At 42.6% G+C, this 18,773-nt stretch overlaps 1 long non-coding RNA gene and 1 pseudogene across 3 annotated transcripts in view; one reads left to right on the top strand and one right to left on the bottom strand.

Annotated features, from left to right (window-relative positions):
* Positions 1–15,300, bottom strand: part of LOC149122760 (uncharacterized) — a 74,680-nt gene extending 59,380 nt beyond the window's left edge. For 2 of the 3 annotated variants that reach the window (XR_016219848.1, XR_016219849.1), the window contains exons 1-2: positions 15,114–15,300; positions 13,993–14,289 (exon numbers count right to left, since the gene is read on the bottom strand). This is a non-coding gene — a long non-coding RNA (uncharacterized LOC149122760). Of the gene's footprint in view, positions 1–9,306; positions 9,736–13,992; positions 14,290–15,113 lie in introns of those variants that run through there. The other variant, XR_016219847.1, reaches the window with a different exon arrangement.
* Positions 7,513–18,349, top strand: LOC100343757 (mitochondrial fission regulator 1-like; annotated as a pseudogene).
* Positions 18,350–18,773: the final 424 nt, after the last annotated feature.

The following is an 18,773-nucleotide window of genomic DNA, read 5'->3' as shown; positions in this document are numbered from 1 at the left end:
CCTGAGGGAAATAGGTGGAATGTTAATTCTAGTATCCAGATCAAGGACTGCACAGTGGGTTGAGGAAGCTGTTATTAACTTTGTCTTTTCAATTTTTCACGCATGAGAAGGAGAAACTGTGAAGACTCTGAATTTGCCCTCTTCAGACTTAGGGTGAGTTCCTTGTTCTTGACGATTAAGCATTATAATTAAACTTTTCCCACATCTGTTCCCACATTTCTCGAGTGAACACAACACATCACTCAGTCTTACCAGAATGGCATAGAAGAATATTTGGCATGTTCTATTTCACCAATTTGAAATTTTTAAATGAGATCAAATAAAATTTAATACTAAAGAACCTCCTGTATGCATTTGCCTGTTGCAAGTGAGTACTATTTTCTCTCCTGGGAATTGTTACTGTAAGGGTGCTAACTAGTGTTACAGGAAATCCAGCATTCTCTCCAACATATCACCAAATCCATGTCACAAAGTGGAGAATAGGAAATCACTTTTCTCTCATGTACAGGCTGTAGGTCTGTCTCCCCAAAGCATGCATTTTTTAAACTTTTATATATGTTCACATACAAATCAGAACACAGAACATACCACACACACACACACACACACACACACACATCTTGATGTAGAGTGACTATGGCAAACATGCTGCAACTGGAATGAATTTCCTCCTAGAGCCTTGAGTGGGAACACACCTTTCCCTTTCTCACCTCACTGCTCAGTAGTTTGGATACGGGGACTTGTGTTTCAGGATCACTGCTGCTTAAAGGGTCGTTCATAAGAGGAGTAGAAGTTACTAAGAGCTCAGAGATGTTTCTCCTCCCTGGGACAGGACCCTGCATAATTTACTCATAATGACTACATAAGTCTCAGCCTGCCCAAACTTGCTCATCTTTTACCTGGGTCTCTGGGAGTGTCCCCAGCCCCCACCCCCCCACACAAATATTTTCCTGTCATAAGGATGATTAATAAAAATATTCCTTATCCTCTCTCATGGTTAAAAGAGATAACCTGCAGATATTTACTTGGCTCCTTCCTTTTTTTTTTTTTTAAGGATTTTACTTATTTATTTGAGAAGCAGAATTACAGAGAGAATGAGAGACAGAGAGAGATCTTGCATTAGCTGGTTCACTCCCCAAATGGCCACAATGGCCAGAACTGGGTCAATCCAAAGCCAGGAACCAGGAGCTTCTTCCAGGTCTCCCACTTGAGCATATTCCAGGACTTTCCCAGGTCATAGTAGGGAGCCGGTTAGGGAGAAGAACAACTGGGACTCGAACTGGTGCCCATATGGGATGCCAGCACTGCAGGTAGAGGCTTAACCTAATATGCCACAGCACTGGCCCCTTAGCTCTTTCTGTACTCTGAGCTACAGTACACTGTTTGTCCACAGTAGCATCATTGACCCATGGAGGCATAGTCTCTACAGGAGGCCATGGCTTTCTCCCCATATCCTATGCAGTAAGACTGAGTCAGTACCAACAATAACCATTTTCAGAAAGCTTCTAGCTTGGGGCGGTATCTTTGACTGGGATCCACTATTTATTTTAAAGATTTATTTATTTGAAAATCAGAGTTACACAGATAGAGAAGGAGAGGCAGAGAGAGAGAGAGAGAGGTCTTCCATCCGCTGGTTCACTCTCCAATTGGCCACAATGGCTGGAGCTGTGTCGATCTGAAGCCAGGATCTAGAAGCTTCTTCCAGATCTCCCACACAGCTGCAGAGGCCCAAGGGCTTGGACCATCTTCTACTGCTTTCTCAGGCCATAGCAGAGAGCTGGATCAGAAGTGGAGCAACCAGGACTCAAACTGGCACCAATATGGGATACCAGCACTACAGGCGGTGGCTTCATGAGCTCCGCTATTTTTAACCAGCCTTCCCTTGGTTTTTGAACAACTGGATAAGTAAAAAGTACATAGAGACAAATACATCACCTTCACTATTGATGCAGACTAGGTTTGAATTAACAACTGAGTGTAAGAACCGCAGGACCAAGCTGAGCCCCACATTCAGGTTTCCCCGGATGCCTTCAATCCATCACAGCAGTGGCCAGCAAGACAGGCACAGTTGGACACTAGCCAAGCAAGACTGACGACTTAAAGCAGCTTGGAAGAAAGATTTGTTCTTTATAGACCGATCATTTTGCAAAAGGAGGAAGTACAGAGAGATGAGCGTCCTGGATTTTCTCCTACATCTGCAACACCAGTTCTCTACACTCAAATCAGCTGTCAAGTAGGGAGGCCCAGAAATATTCATTGTGAGCCTGTCACAGGAAGGCACCTCAATGAGGAGGAAGTCAGTGCCAGCCCCCTCTTCATGTACAAAACAGTCATATGAAAACTGGCTTCAAAGAGCAGCTATTTCATTTGTGCACAATTCAGTGGCTCAGAATTAATGAGTGGTTCTTCTGCTGATCTTGTGCAGAGCACCTCCTGCTGACGACTCATCTGGCAGCCCAATAGGACTGAATCCTCTAACAGAGCCTCCTTAATGTATCTGGTGGTTGGTGCTGGCTGTCAGCCGGGGCATCTTGGTTCTCTTCCAAATGGCATCTCCAGCAGGCAAGTTCAGACTTCATGATAGCAAGAAAGTGAGGGCAGTCTCAGAGCCTCTTAAAGCCTCAACTCCAAATTCTCAAGCCATTATTTCTGCCACATTCCATTTGTCAAAGCACATCACCAGGCAAGCTCAGCCAAAAATAGGAAGAAGCAGAACTTGCCTACTGAGAAGCAGAGCTTCAACAACACCCTACAAGTGGCATGCCTACAGCTATGAAGGGGACGTGTGATCTCTGCCTACAATATAATACAGAGTGCTTTTCTATTAGCTCAAGGTGTGTGCACATGCATTGGTGAGCAGGATCTCACTCCAGATAAAGAACAGCAAAGAAGGTGGAGTCCAAGAAATTCTCTGAAAGACTTCTTATACAACTTTATTCCAAGTGTTTGAAAAGTTGATAGAAGATGGCTAGCGCGCGGCTCAATAGGCTAATCCTCCACCTGCGGCGCGGGCACACCGGGTCCTAGTCCCAGTCGGGGCGCCAGATTCTGTCCCGGTTGCCCCTCTTCCAGGCCAGCTCTCTGCTGTGCCCCGGGAGTGAAGTGAAGGATGGCCCAAGTCCTTGGGCCCTGCACCTGCATGGGAGACCAGGAGGAGCAATTGGCTCCTGGCTTCAGATCAGCGTGATGTGCTGGCCACAGTGTGCCAGCCATGGTGGCCATTGGAGGATGAACCAAGGGCAAAAGGAAGACCTAAGACCTTTCTTTCTGTCTCTCTCTCTCTCTCACTGTCCAGTCTGCTTGTCAAAAAAAAAAAAAAAAAAAAGTTGGCAGAAGATAACAACAATAGCTTTGTACTGACAGAAGTACCGTAAAACCTCAGAGCTCTTAGAAACATAAATTAATATCACCTTGCTGAACAGAGAAATCTGACGATCTAAATGGCCAGCTGAAAGTGCAGAGAACATACTGGGAAAGGAATACTATAAAACTTGCCATGAGCTAAAGATGAGTTACAAAAATCATGATTTTGGTATTGACTCAATAGTTTAATGCAATATAACACATGTGTATTTTAAATTGAAATATTATTTTTTCTGCTTCTGTCCTGTCATTTATATAGGATATGTTGATGAAAATTAAGTTTATAATTTATACCATGAGTTCCATAATAATAGGAGAAAAAGATTCTGACAGAATTCAAGGAAGAATATCTATTACCAGAGACCAGATATTGTGTGTAAAAGACTCTCCTACCAGGGTCACCCAGAGCAAGCTTATTTCTTTTTATACATTGGTAGCTACAGCAATAAACAGACAGCCTAAATAAGCCAGTCTGACATTTCTTCTGATAATCGGAATTTGAGAGATTATTAAGGTGTGGGCACATCAAGGACTACTTTCCATGCTTTTGTGGAATCAAGGTCCACGGTGGTAGGAGTCCAGAGTTAATGAAGCCGCGTGATAGTAAACTGTAACAAGATCTCGGCTGAATTAACTGACTTTGCAATAAATTCCTTTTCTGTTAGAAATAGTCAGCGTTGGATTTGGTAGTTTACAACCAAACAGAGGGTGCAAAGAAGCAAGCAATCGATTCTCTCTGAGCTGCACAGATAACTACAGGTGTCTGGAAAGGGTCATGTAATAAGAACTAAAAATTGATGCACGCACTTAATCAGTGCTAATTACCTATTTGAGCTATTATGCAGTATTGAAAGAAGCAAAAGGACTCAAAGGTTTCATATGAAACATTCAGACCCTAGTATCAACTTGTGTTTTATGGGCCTCTATCACTCTAGAGACAGATGATAGGGAATATGGAAGAATATATACAAATCAACCTGATAAAATTGATCATTTAGTAGGGAAAAATTAGAGCATCTATGAAAAATACATTGTTAATATTTACATGTTTATATTTGATTTTATTTAAATTAAGTAGTTCAAAAATAGAACATGTTTATCTTACTTTCAATAATGGTGAGAATGAAAATCAGTTATGAGTTGTTTTCTGCTCACCTGCAAATGAGAGTGTATAATCAAAAAGTTTGATAAAAAGTTCCATTTATTTTTCAGCAGAATTATTGAACAGCATCTTGAAACCTCTAGGAATTCTCAGAAAACAAGCTTGTTAGAAAAGGCCCATTTGTGTTTTACTACTTCTCTGTTTTAAGCTTTTCATTCATGCAAGCATACTTTTACTGCAGTTCATTAATTTTCAAAATCTATAGGTTTGTAGAACTCAATTTCTTTAATCATGCATGTAAAATTAATTATTAAAAGTTTTATTTTGCTGATTTCAGCAAGTGTGTGAAATCACACAACACAGCCTTCAGCAAAATATGTAGCATCTAGCAGAAAAAGGAAAAATGATTCTTATTTTTTTCTTAAAATGAATTTTCTGTTTCAATAACTTAAATCATTGAGGCAAACATATCATATTATTTTCCTTTGTTCACATTTTCAGCAAAAAATGGCAATAATAACATATGCACCAATTCTAAAATATTTAACTATAATATGAATAATGTAATTAAGTTTCTTAATAATGTAGGCCTGTTTTCACAGGTAAATGAATATTAATTGAAGTTAATCTTAAGTCAAACATCTGTATCAGTTTTTCTTTCCCCATTAAGTAGATAATTTTTAAATATTGATTTGGAGATGATTGTAATGGCTTGTAATCCAGAAAAAAAAAGATTTTATTTGCACCAAGGTACATACTAACTCCCCACCCAAAATTGCTAGCCTGTATGATTTGAGAATTTTGGTCTCCTCTAGCACTATTTTTAGGAGGTGGCAATGATTACTTTGCAGGACAAATACTAATGAGATTGAGAAGGAATATGAATTACGAAGCAGCACCAGAGATACTAGGTGAAATCTTGGAGGATACGAGATCATCTCAGGGGTGTGTAGAAGATCATGCCAAAAATTAGATGAGCAGATCAAGATAGGACTTAATTCTTTTTAAATTTATATAAAATAAACCGATTGTAAGTATTTCATCTATCCTGGATTTCCTCCTACATCTGCAACACCACCTCTCTGTACTCAAATCATCCCTTAGAGAAGGCTTCCCATCTGGGAACTTTTTTTGTTTTTTTTTTTGTTTGTTTTTTTGACAGGCAGAGTGGGCAGTGAGAGAGAGACACACAAAGGTCTTCCTTTGCCGTTGGTTCACCCTCCAATGGCCGCCGCGGCCAGCGCCCTGCAGCCGGTGCACCGCCCTGATCCGATGGCAGGAGCCAGGTGCTTCTCCTGGTCTCCCATGGGGTGCAGGGCCCAAGCACTTGGGCCATCCTCCACTGCACTCCCTGGCCACAGCAGAGAGCTGGCCTGGAAGAGGGGCAACCGGGACAGAATCCGGAGCCCCAACCGGGACTAGAACCCGGTGTGCCGGCGCTGCAAGGCAGAGGATTAGCCTAGTGAGCCGCGGCGCTGGCCTCCATCTGGGAACTTCTGTAGAAGCTGCTGCCAGGCTCAGAAAAGTATGCTCGTGGCCAGGGATAGATGGGTGAGGGGTATTCCCAGCTCACTTTGAAGTGAGAGTTGCCGCAGGGAAGAGCACTGGCTTCCAAGGGGAACACATGGCAGAACTGATCAAAAACACAAGGCAAAATATTTATTCTATCCACATTTACCATCTTAGTAAGTTCAAGCAGAGAAAGATCTCCTTTCCTATTATAGGGGATATATGGGGAAATCCATTCCAGTGGAAACTATGCATGGAAGGCAACTATTCTTCTCTAACAACAGCTTTCTCAAGTATGTGATACAGAGGCATGCAATATGGCAGCCAAGGGAGCATAGTAATCAAGGTCTCGGAATATTGGCCAGAGAGCAGTTCCCATTGTAACTCATGGAAACCATTCAGAAGACATCCAGAAGCATGCAACGCAAGTTATACCAGGGAAAATTCATCAGCTACTGTTGATTGTAGTATTAAGATGGGGAGAATACAAATAGGATTGTGAATGAATCTAATAATGGAAATAAAGTAGGGAATTATGCCTTGGGGTACCATGCTATTTTCAAGTTATTCATCAACACCTCGTAGATCATCAAACCAATTTTGTGAACATCAACTGCTTCTAGAGAGTGGTGGATTCTTGGCTCTCACTACGTAGCCATATGTTCACTGATATTTCCCAGTCTTCTTGAAGAAAAACAGGACAAGGGATCGTGCTCCCCAACAAGCCCTGAATAACAGGAGCTGGTGACTTCCAAGACGAATCCTAGAAGAGAGAGGGTGATTCTGCTTGTGTTTTCCTCCCTGCTTGTGGCTGCAGGTGGTGCTGGCAGAACCATGGGAAGGGAGCCACCAGGATCGCTAGGCTGTCTCATGAAGCAGAGCTCTCTGAGAGAATCATGGGATGAAAGAATCATGGGATGCTATGAAGGAGACATGCTCTCCGGTATGGTGTGCAGCTAGGTTTCAAGAATTTATCCACATTGTTCGATCTAGTCTAAGTTTGTTTACAGAGCATATGAATTGATATAATAAATTGTACTTATGGCCATTTTCTCTTAGTGGTAGCATCACAGATTTTTTTTAAAATTGTTAGTCTCAGGCCAGCACTGTGGCATAGTGAGCTAAGCCTCTGCCTGCAGTTCCAGAATCCCATAAGGGTGCCAGTTCTAGTCCCAGCTGCTTCTCTTCCAATCCAGCTCTCTGCTATGGCCTGGGAAAGCAGTGGAAGATGGCTCAAGTCCTTGTGCCCAAGCACCTGTGTGGGAAACCTGGAAGAAGCTTCTGGCTCCTGGCTTCAGATCGGCCAACCTCTGGCCACTGTGGCCATTTGGGGAGTGAACCATTGGATGGAAGACCTTTCTCTCTATCTCTCCCTCTCTCTATTACTCTACCTCTCACATCAATAAATAAAAAATATTTTTAAAAATTGTTGGTCTCTATTTTTATGAATTTTATATGCACAGAAATTAATATATGATATTATATGGGGATATATTTATGTATACAGATATTTTTAAATTAACTTCATTACTGAATTCATGGGAAAATGATACATGATGGATGGTCTGGTTGGGAGATCCCAATAAACATAAAAACAGCCAAATACTGTGGTGGAATGATAAATTATGTGGCTTATGCATCAGAGATATTGAGAGACAACTAAATAAAATACCAGATTTTCTTAGCAATGTGTAGTTTTCACTTTGAAAGGAGTGTTCCGGGAAGCACTAAGGTGATTCTAACCCCTCCATTCCATCTTACCTGTAACTGATTAGAGACACTGGGATTTTGACTGGAGGTTCAAAGATTCATGGCATCAATTTATAATTTCATTACCACACAAAGGGCAAAATCCTTGAAATTTTTAAAACTTTAATCATAAGCAGCCTTGATGAAGGTGATAAAACAAAAACTCCAGTAATATTTTTAAATTGCATTGCATGTTCTTGAGATGAGATCACTTCATTAATGCATATGGTTTGAAATACATAAGCAATGCCGTACTTTAATCTAGATCTACCAAGCCAGCATCCACAAATGAATTGCACACATAACCTGTGATGTGGAATCATATTTCTGGTTGAACTTATAAAGCTCGTCCCTCTCAGTGTCAGTAATTAACCTTGTAGAAGTTCTGTTTGAGTCGGGTGGCATGGAGGAAAAGTAAACTGATTGAGAGCTCCCTGTTACAAAATACTGATGCTGTTTATGCTAACAGTGTGGATCACATTATTATTTGGTGGTAGTGACTTTGTCAAAGAGAAAAAAAAAGTACCTAAGATCATAGTGGGTGAACACTTATGAGCGTTTAGAAGAGGCATCCATGCAGAAACAAAACACAGTTATTACATTAGGGGAACAAAACTCTAGAACTAAGGGTAAATAGTCTTAACTTAGTAACATAAAAGTACATTGATTTTTTTTCCTTGGAATTACCTGGAAAGTAACTTTCATACAGAAAAAAATTCAGCAATAGGGAGGCAAAAGACTGAGACCCAGGTTGAAGAAACTTTTTCACAATTTGCTGCTGGAATAACACCTAATTAGAGGTTGCAAACTGAAATGACTTCAAGATAAGTAAGAAACATCCTTTGTGGAAGGCACTGCTGAGGCCACGTGTGGACAGGCGTGTGAATTCAAATTTAAACTATTGAACTACGGTTCTGACTTAAAAGCTTGCAAGTACAAGATCACAAAGACCAGATCCAGGTTTTCTAATTAAATTCACAAGGCACAACAGCCTCCCCCCAAACCAAATTTACTCTACTTGAAGAAAGAATACAACTTTGAATGTGCACACAAGAGTAGCATCACAGGCACCTCAAGCACTCACATGCAACTCCCCACACCCTGAATTACTTAATCATTTGGTTGTGAGGTTGATACGAACTGATAGGAGGGCATGTAGAAAAATGGAATTGTTTAGTAAGTGGCTTTGTTAAAACAAGAAAGCCTGCTGACTGCTACAGAGCCCAGTGTGCTTTTATGCATGACTGAAATACTTGAAATGCAAATTTGGGGAGACTTTGCCATCTAAATGCTCAGCTGGATTAAGCCCCTGATTAAGATAGGTTTTCAACAAGTTAGAGTAAGCATGCAAACTGCACTTTGGTCTTTGGGGGAAGAGCAAGGTCGAAGGGTGAGCCTGGATCCCAGTCATGGCACCAATGTAAGGCCACCACAAAACACACCAAACAGAGTAAAGGGAAAGAGTATTGATGGGAGGTATCTGACAGGACTGAGGGAAAGGACGAGGAAGAATGAGAGGGGGGTTGAGAGAGAGATTAACAGAGAGAGAGGGTGGAAGAGAGATCTGGAGAGAGCAAGTGTGCAGGAAGCAGGTCCTATTAAACCTTTGCGGGGACAGGGAAATGGAGGGGTGGAGCTTACATCTGTGGTTGGGCCATTTGGCTTCTAGCAATGGCAGTGGAGGCTAGAGCTGAGGATGGTGTCCAGGGCATAGATCATGCCACAGATGAAACTGCACCATTTTACTAAAATTCCCTCCTTTTGTTTCTTTATAAAGCAAGTGTTGTATGGAATTGCATCAGCTCCAAAAGTCTAGGAGGGGTGGCGGGACAATGATCTGTCTTTAGAGCTACTTCCTGCTAACATGGGAGCGATGAGTTACTCTCTGCTATCATAAGGCGATGATGTCTCAAGCCATAATCTCCTGGGTGGGGAGCCAAGTATATCCCTGTAGCAGCATTTGGGTGACTGCCTGGTTGGTGAAGGCTTTGGTTCTTTCCATTATTACTCCCCTGTAAACACATAAACAGACAAGATAATATAAAACCCAGGGTGAGAACAGCAGCCAATGGTCCTAAGAGTGGCATTAACCAAGTAATAAGTGGATTTCATAGAGGAGAGGAAATGGGGGTGGGGGGGGAGTGTCTCTGGACCCTAGTGAAGACTGTTTGATAGATGTGATTTTACCTGGCCTGATTGGTTATCATAACAACACTGGTAAGGCCTGTCTGTTCCATAGGCCCATGCCTATTAGTGAAGTGATACGGCTTTGGAGACCTCAGATGGCATCAGCTGAGGTCTCAATGGATCTAGTGACCTCCTCTTGTAAGTGTTGGAGTTGTTTTAGAGTCAGTTGGTTGAGATAACGTTGTGGCCCAAAGCTGTTCCTGAGGTCACTACTGAGGAGAGAGAGATTATGAAGCTAATCCCAACCAAGACTGGGAGAAGGACCTCTCATCTCTTGCGGGTAGAAGAGTGTGTCTGTAGAAAAATTCTGAATGATCTTACAACATTAATTGGGAGAGAGGATACTCAATACACACATGTTGGGTGTAGAGCCATTGACGTAAGAGTAGAGGCTATATTACAAAGGAATGAGGCCCCAAGTGGGCTAGACAGCGTCTAGAACAAAGGACAGAGTCATTATTAGAGGACTTAAGAGAGCAGCTATCTGAACCACGAATAAGTTTTCCAATAAAGAGGCAAACAGAAACTGACAGAAGGGGCCTGATAATAATTAGATGTGGTTTAAGGCCTTGCCAGCAATGAGGCCCAGGTCTAACTATATCTTCACATGTAATACATCCTAAGGGAGGTGTGAACCTCCTTGGGGAAGACACCTTGTTGATTTCCATTACCTAACTGGCCTGGGAGGAGAGCTGGCCATGGAAAAGCAGGTGGCATCTCAAACAGGAAATTTACAGTTCTGCCTGCAATGTTGCTGACCCTGCTTGGCCATCCCCACGGCAGCAGTGGTTCCTCTGGAATCTAGGCCAAGTGAAGGGCTTTTCAGCTTAGAGCCAACAGATTTGTGGCTCTGACCTGGGCATCCTTCAGCTTCAGGGCAGGTCCATTTCCAGTGATCCAACTGTTGGCTGACAGAGCTGCTGGGGCTCTTCATAAGCTGATTTCTGCTGAAGCCCTGGCTTTCCACATTGAAAGCCACTGCTGGCCTGTGAGTCTCCTTGATGGCAGTTCACCGTGTAAAGCAGCCATTCATTGGCCTGCCACTTATCTTTACATTGCTTCTGATGCCTAGCTTTCTCTTCCTCCTGGTTTTTGTTAAAGCAGACCAGAGGATGCAAACCAAGTGGGTGCTCAAGTCCCATCTCTAATCTTTGTGGCCTAAACTAGAAGTCTATAGTCATAAGCATGTTCTGATAGTGGTTTATCTGTGAGGTTGATAATATCCAGCCGGCGCCGTGGCTCAATAGGCTAATCCTCCACCTTGCGGCGCCGGCACACCGGGATCTAGTCCCGGTTGGGGCGCCGGATTCTGTCCCGGTTGCCCCTCTTCCAGGCCAGCTCTCTGCTATGGCCAGGGAGTGCAGTGGAGGATGGCCCAGGTGCTTGGGCCCTGCACCCCATGGGAGACCAGGAAAAAGCACCTGGCTCCTGGCTCCTGCCAGGATCAGCGCGGTGCGCCGGCTGCAGCGGCGGCCATTGGAGGGTGAACCAACGGCAAAGGAAGACCTTTCTCTCTCTGTCTCTCTCTCACTGTCCACTCTGCCTGTCAAAAAAAAAAAAAAAAAAAAAAAAAAAAAAAAAAAAAATGATAATGTCCATGAAGAAAGCTATGTCCTCACTTTAACATCAAACATGATGACCATCTTACATATAAAATTTGATGTTATGAGTAAAACTTTTCTCTCCCTTCCTTTAGTCTGAAAGGGAGGTTTTGCCTGTTTACTGTGCCCATGGCAAAGTAAATTAGCAGTGAAATTATAGTTTAAGCTCTCCTTTTGGCTATGCTATTATAGAAAATGTTAGCCATTCCTTTTATAAGGAATAAGGATGAAACTGTACATCCTGAAGAGTCCTTCAGAATAGAATCAGTTCCCCATCTTGAAGAGAATAGAGAAATGAGGGAAAAAGTCAGGCTTTCCAGATCACTTACTGACAATAATAACAATATCAAATGAAAAATTAGTAAGCAATTCAACCATTAAATAACTTATGAAACATTTACCAGAAGAACTGATGCCTTCTATAAATTTCAAGACAACAAATCTATTTGGGAACATGTCTTAAATATCTAACACAGTGTAACTTGTTTGAGCAGCAAAATCAAGCACAAACATGTAAATGACTTAAACATTTTTAGTTTCTTTTTACCAACAAATTGAAAACATCTGATGTCACATGAACCAAAATGTATCTTCCATTAGTTTTAGTAGTTAAAAGACTGCTCATAAATTTAATCTATAAGCCAATTAAAATAGTTCTTAATAAATTTTCCCATGTAGACATATAAAATGTATACACATAGCATAACATACAAAATAAATCAGTTTCAGTAATAGCTTCTTAAAATGTTAACCTGTTTTTTTAAAAGATTTATTTATTTGAAAGTCAGAGTCAGACAGAGAAGGAGAAGCATAGACAGAAGAGAAAGGTCTTCCATCTGCTGGTTCACTTCCCAATTGGCTGCACCAGCTAGAGTTGCCCCCATCCAAAGCCAGGAGCCAGGAGCTTCTTCCGGGTCTCCCATGCAGGTGCAGGGGCCCAAGGACTTGGGCCATCTACTGCTTTCCCAGGCCATAGCAGAGCACTGGATAGAAAGTGGAGCAGCCAGGACTCAAACCAACACTCATATGAAATGCCAGCACTGCAGGCAGAGGCTTTACCTGCTATGCCACAAGTGCCTGCCGCTTAACTGTTTTTTCAACTGCCAATTGATCCAAATTACTTTCTGCTATTAGTAACCTCAATTAACCATACTTTCTCTCAGTTGGAACCTGTAGTGCATTATTGGCTTCATCTGCTTACAGAGCCAATAGAAGTCACAGGAAAAAGTCCATCAGAACCTATAGGAGGACATCTAAACACAGAACCAACAATGTTTCAGTTTTATGAGCAGCAAATATGATTTCTAGTGTTTGGAGGGAAATACAAAATATGATGGCAAAAGACTTTAAATAGCCATATTTTAAAATTATAAGCTCATTAGTCAACAAGAAGAGGCACTTGCTTACTCCATGCAATATTTTTGAAAGCACCTGTAGGATTTTATAAAACATTTGCCTCTTTTAGGCCTCTGTGCTTTTCTCATTAAGGTAACCATCACATCTGATAACACAAGAGCATTAGACTTTTTAACTTTGGACGTTTGTATCCATAGCATTTTACATTATCATAACTTAAAATTTAGCACCACTTCACATCTTGACAGTACCTGTAATATAATCCAAATAGCCTGATTACTTGGTGTCTCTACAAGACGAGGAACACATCCTTTGATATTTCCAGGGACCCAGCTGGAAATATCAAAGTCCAAGGAATTTGGAACTTTGATATTTTTTTGAACATTTGTCAAGGATGCCAAGGAGGTTTAAAATGTCTAGTAGAAATAGGATCTCTTAACATCATGACATAATATAGCCAGATTTGGTCACTGTTACAAAGTGATAACTCACATGCTTTAGAATGAGTATATATTCAAACAAATCATAACTCTTAATACAAACTCAGCTGTTTTTAAACAAGTAGAACTTAACAGAGACATTAATAGATTACTTCAACAGAACACAAGATCTGTGTCCCTTTGGTCATTCCAAAAATCAGGATCAAAACCTTAAATTTAAGAGCTAGTGTATGGAATCATATCCCATAATATGGAACAGTTTTAACAGAGTCCTAACAAGAGAAGAGAGAATAGCCTACTGGAGCTGGCTAGAAAATTGATAGAGTCACCAAATAGACAAAACTATCAAAAGGTGATGCTGCAGTTTGCAAGCAGATTTGTAAGATGATTTAAAATACTGACTAGCATACATGCCTTGCAAAAATCTCATTGCTTTAACAGAGGGTCAGATGCTAGTTCTATGTCATATAGACTAAAACTTTTGCTTTCCATCTGCTGTTTTCCTTGATTTACATTTTGAAATCACCCTTTAGAAATCTCCAAATTAAGACAACATTTTCTAAATAACATAGAATTTCAATCATAGTTACTTTTAAGTGGTGTTAAACTATTTTTATATGGACAAATTATGAAAACATTAGCAAACCCAATAGTTTTTCTATAGAATATAAGATGTTAAGAGTACCAGTATTGGCCATCGCTGCAGCTCACTTGGCTAATCCTCCACCAGCAGCTTCGGCACCCTGGGTTCTAGTCCCGGTCGGGTTGCCAGATTCTGTCCCAGTTGCTCCTCTTCCAATCCAGCTCTCTGCGGTGGCCCGGGAGTGCAGTGGAGGATGGCCCAAGTGCTTGGGCCCAGCACCTGCCTGGGAGACCAGGAGGAAGCACCTGGCTCCAGGCTTCAGATCGGCACAGCGCGCCAGCCATAGCGGCCATTTGGGGGGTGAACCAATGGAAAAAGAAGACCTTTCTGTCTCTAACTCTGTCAAAAAAAAAAAAAAAAAAAGTACCAGTATTTACATTTGAACACATTTATCTCATTTGCCTTCACCCAGTTTACATTAAGCAATTACACCTGGATGACTAAGGATGCTGGTATTGTATCATACCTCTATCTGAATTGAGGTCAAAATTGCATCCACATGGAATTCTACTCCTTTTATCACACTCTAGCTATAAATCAGTGACATTAAACCAGAGATTGCAAAATCCACCTTAGGGGCTATAACGAGTACTGATTACTCATTGCTGTTTCATCAGAAGCCTGCTCAAACAAATTGCAAAACAAGATCGCTAAGTTACAAAGTAATATTCTTAAAGGCAGTGATCTTCCTAGATTCAAAGAGAGAAATTCCTTTAAACCCAATGTCAAGCTACAGCAGAACCAGATTTTCATGCACAAGATTGTTATTTACTAAAGATATCTTTTTAGATTTAATTGAATTTGAGTCTACTTTCCTTTTTACCCAAAGAATACCTTAGGCCAGTGATGATGCCCTAATTGTCAGTCAGTCACTTTGAAATCGGAGAAGACCCCGTAAAATTTACACTGAAATGTGACCCCTTAAAGTTCCCTAGAAATGCTATCCAGGGTGCCACATGTGCTACCAGAATTTGGGCTGCCATACGATTTCACCACGGGCTTATTACTAAATCCCCAATTTTAATAAGCCCAAGAGGGTTCTTGCCTAATATTTAGAGAAGAATTCTAAACACCAGCACAGATAAACGAGGCAGCATGGTGAGAAAGATGCATAGGAGAGTGAGAGCTTTATTTAAGAGAGAGAGGTGAATGGGGGTTCATACCAAGCACCAGGAACCAGCCACGTGGAAGAGCATCTAGGCCTGTATCTGGGCCAGGAAGCCTAGAGCACATGGGCCGAAGGCCATGCGCCCTGGAGGCGCGGGGCTACAGCCAGCCCCCTCCTGACAAGAGGCCAGGGAAGAAGAGCTGGCCAGGCCACATACTGTGTCCCAGCTTTTAACCACTTCCAAAGGGGGGTGGTTAATTAACCTGATTGGCTGGTGGGCACCCAGGTGTGGCCAGGTAAGGGAATGAGGCCACTCCGGGGCATGGCAAAGGCATCTGGTAGGGGCATGAGGTCACACAGGGGGCGTGGCAAGGGCGTGGTCTTCCAGTTCACAAATCTAACAATTTTAACCTGTATGCCTGCCTACTTCAACTTGGGACTGGCTCTGAAACAAAAGTTCAGGCAGCTCCCAGACAGGCCACAATGGCTGGAGCTGTGCAATCAGAAACCAGGAGCCAGGAGCATCTTCTGGTTCTCCCACATGGGTGCAGGGACCCAAGGACTTGGGGCACCTTCTATTGCTTTCCCAGGCCAAAGCGGAGAGCTGGTTTGGAAGTGGAGCAGCCAGGACTCAAACTGGAGCCCATATGGGATGCCGGCACTGCAGTTGGCAGCTTTACTGCTATGCCACAGCGCTGGCTCTAGAGAGAGATTTCTAAAGAGGAGAATTTGATAGGTGACAGGATAAGGGCAATTAGGGAAAAGGAGATAGGTCTGGAAATAATAATTAACCCAGTGAGTCTGCTGGCTTGAAGGGCCAGGAGTCTTGATCATTATTTCATTTGGTTGGGAGAGATGTATCTAGGAAATGCTCACTAATGGGACCAGGAGTTTGTAGGAATTGAGGAGACCTGGTGAGATATTCAATTACAAGATAGGAACAAAATCCATCAAAAGACCTGGATATTCTGTCTGGCTTGCTCATGAGAAAAACAAAAGAGCCATCAAAGGGCAGAATACCTGATTTGTTTTGCAGTAAACTGGGAGCTTAGAAGGAAGGAATCCCCACTTCCTTGCTATTCTTATGATAAAATTGGAACAAGAAGGGGAGAGGCAGAGACCTGTTGGAGGATGAAGGACAGAGGGCGAAGGCGTGGAAATAGGGCCCCTTCCCAAATTCTTGGAGGAGTGTGTCAGAGAGGACCATAGATAAGGCCAGGGGAGTAGACTTTGGACAAGGGCTAGTTCTGAGGTAAGATTGGAATTCCCAGGCAGGAGGGGGAGGAAACACGGAGCAAGACAGTAAAAGCCCGAGCAGTGGACATGAAGAAAGGGGTTTGGATTTTTAGTGAGAGCTTTGGAAGTTAAGAGAACTTGAGTCAGAGGAGGTTTAGAGCTGAGATAGAAGAAAGCTTAGACACAGGAGATTTTCTTCCACTTTCCCAAATGCTCACAGAATTGATAAAGATCTTGGATAGTGTGAGGGTCAAATGTGGACTGGTTGTTGAGGTTGGAGACAATCAAGAGGAGAGCTGGATGGCATGTGGGACGGAGAAGTTCCCATGGTGACCCACAGTGTTGGACTGGTGGATATTGGGGTGTCCCCAAGATCACAGCCATTTGATGGGGAGGGTACAGGAACGGAGAGTGGGGGTCATCACCCATGCACACACTGGGACCCCAAGGACTAGAGCCCGTGGAAAGGTCCAAAGCCCGTGGAAGGAGGCAGAAGGCCCTTGGAAGGCATAAAGCCTGTCGGAGGTTGTGGTGCCGGGTACAAAAACTTTGAGATGAAGCAGAGCAGAACCACAACCCATGGTAGAGGTTGCTGTGAGAGAATTCCCCATTACCCATCTTACTTCAGGATTTTGAAAGGCTGATGTGTGGATGGAGACCACAGAGCATTCAGTGCGTGGGAGGAGGTCTGCGGGTGTGTTTTGTGACTGGCATAAAATCCAGGATCCCGAAGCAGCTCAGGTCCCTGGGGGAAGAGCAAGGTCCATGGGAGAGCCTGGAGCTGAGTCCCAGCTCTGATGTAAGGCCACCACAAAACACAGCGAACACTGGAGTTAAGAGAAAGCTGTATTGTTGGGTTGGGGAAGTGCAATAGGCTGCAAGAGAGTGAGAACATGTGTGCAGGAAGCAGGTCCTATTATATTTTTGCAAAAGTCAGGGAAATAAGAGCATCAAATCCTATTAGGGTGGAGGTGGAGCTGACACCTGCGGTTGGGCCATTTGGTCATCTGCCGTCAAGCAATGGCGGCCAGAGCTAGAGCCAAGGATGGTGTCTGGGGTGTAGATTGTGCCACAGATAACGCTGCACCATTTTACTAACAATTTTGCCATCTAAATGCTTGGCTGGAGTAAGCCTCTGATTAGGATAGGTTTTCAAGTTGGAGTAACATGCAAATTGCACTTTGGTCTGGGAAGCCAGATGGTTCATCTCAAAGTATTGTAAGCAGGATCAGTAGTAATTTATCTCTGATTCAGTGTCCAAAAGTTCAGTTTCAGCTAACCAGCCAAACAGCACAGGAAAGGATGCAGTGGCATCTTTTGATGACATTGGACAGCAGCCAGGGAAGAAGGGGAATGGTCAACAAGACTATGGACAGGAGTCAGGTCAAGGCCACCCCTTCAGGGATGACCTTTCTTTCTTTGTGAAGTCCCCGAGCAGGCAGATTTCTGTAACAAACTTGTCTCGGGAAGAGGCACAGCTGAAGATACAGCAGCTGCAAATAAGGAAGCCCTGCAGGTCAGTGCACTTGAACTTGCACCTCTGCAAGCACAGATTGACAAAGCTGTCACCCTGCAAGAGCAGCAAAGTCTCACTGCAAGTGACTTAGATGCTACCACAGCAGCATCCCTTCCCCCATCACCTCTACTGCTCCTGCCCACCATGGGTGCCCACCAAATTCTATCTGCCATTGATCTGAATAAAGAGAAAAGTGAGAAGCCAATGCTGGAAAGACTTTGGATAACAAAGAAACCCAAAAGCCAAATATGCAAAAGATCCTTAAAGTTATGAACAGTGTGAAACTTTGGGCAGGAAAGATTCCAGAACAAGATAGAAAGTCCAAGCCAGTGGATACTACTGATCCTGGTGCCCTCACAGCAGAGGCTCTGTTAAAGAAATTTGCCTATTGGTATCAAAATATTGGCCAAGGTAAAGTTGAAAAAGGAGTTTCAAAATATGAATCAGAGTCCACCTCAGAGACAGTGTTGTTTGGGCCACGTATGTTGAAGTCTACAGAAAAAATTAAGGCTTTAATTGAAAATATCTAAAACTCCTAATAGACAATAGGCTGAGAAAGACTATCGTGATTCAGATGTTGGCTTGTGAGGTTTGTGTTTGGCTAGTAGACATTAACACTATTCAGTAAATTCTGACTTTAGTATTCAGAGATCTCCTTTTTTAACCTAATTAGAGCATGAAGCAATAATAAAAGCACATGTAAGTTCGGTTTCACATTTATTCAAGGGTTAGTTCTGGATCTCTCCATAATGTTGTCTGTTATGACCTGTTTCTAATGTGAAGTCAGGGTGGTCAAGTTTCCAGTCTTGGAAATGTAAGATATAAGAACATTTAGAAAGGACATTTGTAAATGTTACTGTGCAGGATTTTCGGAGCAAACCACTGGAACAGCTCTCCCTCTCTCTCTCTCTGCCTCTCTTATAAAAATAAATTAATTAGAGTTAAAAACAAATATTACAATTA

The sequence above is a fragment of the Oryctolagus cuniculus genome, chromosome 13, assembly GCF_051225735.1.
Source record: "Oryctolagus cuniculus isolate XC-2025 breed Fujian yellow rabbit chromosome 13, ASM5122573v1, whole genome shotgun sequence".
NCBI lineage: Eukaryota > Metazoa > Chordata > Mammalia > Lagomorpha > Leporidae > Oryctolagus > Oryctolagus cuniculus.
The sequence above is the reverse complement of the archived record's forward strand: the minus strand, read 5'-3'. Positions and strand labels throughout refer to the sequence as shown.